The sequence below is a fragment of the Varroa jacobsoni genome, unplaced genomic scaffold (genome assembly GCF_002532875.2).
Source record: "Varroa jacobsoni isolate VJ856 unplaced genomic scaffold, vjacob_1.0 contig05723, whole genome shotgun sequence".
Taxonomy (NCBI): Eukaryota; Metazoa; Arthropoda; class Arachnida; order Mesostigmata; family Varroidae; genus Varroa; species Varroa jacobsoni.
The window spans coordinates 3,048-6,877 of record NW_019215686.1 but is presented as its reverse complement, the minus strand read 5'-3'; the positions used below and the strand labels follow the sequence as shown (position 1 = coordinate 6,877).

At 36.7% G+C, this 3,830-nt stretch overlaps 1 long non-coding RNA gene across 1 annotated transcript; it reads right to left on the bottom strand.

Moving 5' to 3' along the window:
- Window positions 1-76: 76 nt before the first annotated feature.
- On the bottom strand, window positions 77-3,207 carry LOC147751754 (uncharacterized). Its single transcript, XR_015315979.1, has 2 exons — window positions 2,977-3,207; window positions 77-1,386 (listed from the first exon to the last, which is right to left on the bottom strand). It is a non-coding gene; the product is annotated as an uncharacterized LOC147751754 (long non-coding RNA).
- Window positions 3,208-3,830: the final 623 nt, after the last annotated feature.

Sequence of the window (3,830 nt, the reverse complement as noted above, 5' to 3'; positions counted from 1 at the left end):
CAGGATGCGTATTTCTCTACGTAGTTTGAACAAGATTTCCTCTTGACGTCTAGTGGCAATAAAGAAGACATTTAAGTAAAATTCTTAGACAAGAACACTGTATGTTATTTATGTCTTAAATTCCTATTAATTAGTGAAATTTATGACTGCACTAATTAAACAATCGTTTGTTATATCTATTGAAGATGCTTTGCTAGCTTGTGGAAAGGGATCTTCACTTGAATGATGCTCTACTGATCGAAAGTTCTCAAATGTTTTAGAAGGAAGGAATTACGACAGTCAAGCCCAATTACGATGGCCGTAGAAAACTCGATAGGAACCTGTTTTTCAGTTGGAAGTGGCTCGCTCAATTGGTCATTTCGAACCGCCGGAAAAATACAGCTCCATTGAATTAGTATAGCAACAGGGGGCTAGTTTTTAATCAAATAGGTACTGGCGATAAAATGTGGAAATAGATTCTGGCGAAACAGAAAAAATGCTCCGTTATATATTCTTGAGTCCTGATCAAACGGTTGATATATCAACAAACCGAGTCCCAGTCAGAAGCAGTTCAACTGAAGAATTAGCCAAGTAAGAGTAAAAAGATTTCGCAGCACATAACGGCAGTTATTCACATCATTGAGATTTCTTGCAGAAAATGAGCGTGGACATTAGTAAAAAAGCTGAATTATGTATAATATCAGCGAAATATATACTTGTTTTTTTACATTGAATTGGAGTGGAGACTTGAACGGAGATGTGAGATTGAATTGAAGAAGTTACCTAAAGCTGGACCAATATGACTCTGTGCTCACGCAAAAAGCTCATTGTAGTAAAATTGGGCCGTATTACTAATAAGGTCTAAAATACTTGGTATGATATACTTATATAGTTCGCGTAAAGGCAGCGGAATATATTACCAAAAACTGTTACTGCAGTATAAACTGTTCGGTATAAACTATATTAAAATTGCTTCTTGTGGGGCCAAAAAATCTCTAAATTAGATTATCTACTGCACGTATGAGTGCCACAAGAAATGGACAATCGATATCTGAAATACATAATTAATAGAGTAGTTATTGTCGCTATTGTTATTGTGGTACGCTGTGATGATTTCAGTGATAGAAGCGTAGTTTTACATGATTTCAGTATATTTAGCAATTTCCTTAGCGACTTATTTCCTCCGCAGGTCGCAGTGTAATATTTAAGGTTGGCATTAATTAGGCTATGAACTTCTATGTGTGCCGTTTGTTACGCTTCGCGTTAACCTTTCACGCGTCTATTTCAGGTCCATTTTCGATTTCATGCACATCTTGAATCCATTAAACTTGTCTCCCAGATTAAATTTTACGAACTCCGCTTGTACATCCTTTTCGATGGACGCCACCATGCCGGAAGTCAATTTTTCTGTAAAGGTAGCGGGAGTGTTACGGATAGAAAGTTTAGACTAGATCGCCCTTTGTTTATGTAATTTTTCTATTCAAAGTTGACTATTAACTGAATATTAAATAAGACGACTTAATTTTGATCTGGTAATGAGTTTCTGACGCGTAAATCTGACCTGATTCGGTATATTCAGTAGAAAAATAACAGCGCAAGCAGAAACTATCTGAATAGAATATTTCTGGGCTGGCATTAAAGCGTTTCGTGGTTATTATGCTAGTAAATAAACGATACTGTTTGTTCCGCCTAAAAAAAATAGTGCGCCGTTTTACTCGAACTTCAACAATTAATTCATCTGTTGTGTATTCACTGTCACTTTCCACGACTTTCTCATCCATTCAACAATTTCATTTACGCTTTATCACCAGAAATGTTCATTTTTTATTGACCACCTTGTCCTTCTCAAATAGTGCTTAAGATCATTCTAGTCCTACCACATGCCAACTAGATCTCGATAAAGATTTGCCTTAAGTTCCGTTTATTTTACAAGGAAGTTACAGCGATCAGTTTGTAAGCCGCAAAAACATTACTTAAGGTACTTTGACGGTAGATATGGGGTACGGCCTCTAATGCAAGCTTGAGCAAGCTACTTATCGTAACGGGCATGCGTTCATCCGCTATTTCCGCTCGTGCAGACAAAAACTTCGTTTTTTTTTTAACAAAGCAACAAACCCGTGATAGAGAAAGAAAAGTGCGTCACTCTCGAAATTTTGACAAAGATTGGTTGTCGAATCTTTTTGCGTTGGGCGAAGTGTCAATGATATTTAAATTTTTTCGCTCGGAGTCGACGGTATACTTTAATATGAGTTTTTATGCGCCTTCTAAAAAATGCTAAAGATTTCTATAGGGCAAACCGAGATAGAAGTAATGGGGTTAAGATTTGAAGAGTTCAAAGAAAATCATCAAAGAGGCTCAAAAATATATTTTTTGTACATCTGGATATTGAAATACGGAACTGATCTGCAAAAACTAACGGTCGTATTGGAGGAGAGAGTATCAATTGCCAATTGAGTCATGCAGATTAGCTCAAGCGGTTTGTTATTTTGCGATTTTCTACGCCTTCTAGCAGCTTTGACTCAGCCTAAAGTTAACTTCGCTGGAACATTTTTTATATAGCCTGTTCGAGTGATGCTTGGTACACTGTAAAAGTAATTTATAGATTAAAGAAAATTTAAAAAAAAAATGACGAGTGAATTGTTTAGGTCCCAACAGCGGAATATATCGAACGATCATGACTGTCACATATTACATTTTCAGTAGGCGCAAAAAATTCATTGACTCCACATATAGCCTTAGATATAGATATAGTCTCAAAAACAAAAAAAAAAAAGCATTTGTCAATAGTTTACATGAACAGTAAATGGTTCAATTAGGTTAAAACGCGTCTATATGCAGTGATCGAATCTTATATTTATAGTGTTAGTTACGGATTTTCAAAAATTTGAATTGAAATTCCATTAATTGTGAAAAAAAAATTTCTGTAAAAAAATTCAGTAACTAAGGTATTTCGCACCGAGGAAGCAACGAAAGGAAGAAAGAATATTCTGCGCTTACCTGTACCACTGCGATATTTTTGAATGACCTCTAAAATCTGATCCTTAACCTTTTTATCCATAATATCGACCGACTGTGTACAGTCGTCAAACGACTTCATAAAATCTGACGCGGACGTAACCGTCATGATGACGGCCGTAAAGGCCAACAAAAGAGGAAATACTTTAAACATGATTAGTGCAGCGAATGTTAGATGGACGTCGATCTATGTCTGTCGAGAATTTTGACGAGTGGCTTTTTAAATAGCTATCCATAAACCTGCTAATGACACTTTGCACGCCTACATTCGATAGTAAATTTCCTGATCACCTATGATTAACCAGTAGCAGGTCTAAAATGTTAGTGTTTCAACTATGTCTGTTCAAGGCGAGATATGTTGTTTGACAGCTTTGTCGATAGGATCACAGTGATGATACGAATCGAGGTCTCGTTAGCTTGAAGGAAAAACGTACCCATGGTCACCCCTTAAACTTGAGTTATGAGATAGCGGGAAGGCAGACCAGTACTTGGTTTAACTAGGAAATCGAAGAACTAAATTTAACTATTCTTCTTGAGCCATCCATATAGCTGAAAACTATTAAATATGATGAAAAAGTACGCCCTTTAAGACGGTTGGAATACGCCGAGAGACCTATTAGGAGATATGACGAAAGTTACATAGACGATTTGATAAGAACAAACTGGTTACCGCATTCTCAGAGCAGCCCTTCACCGGCTACAGTAATCGTTGAATCGCTAGCCAGCCTCAGTGAACACATCTCATTTCCGTGGCAAGGACCAGAGCGCTTTCAAATGGCTATAATCTGTCTGATCTCATGTCACCCTAATTTATTAAAAGTAAATTTGATTGGATT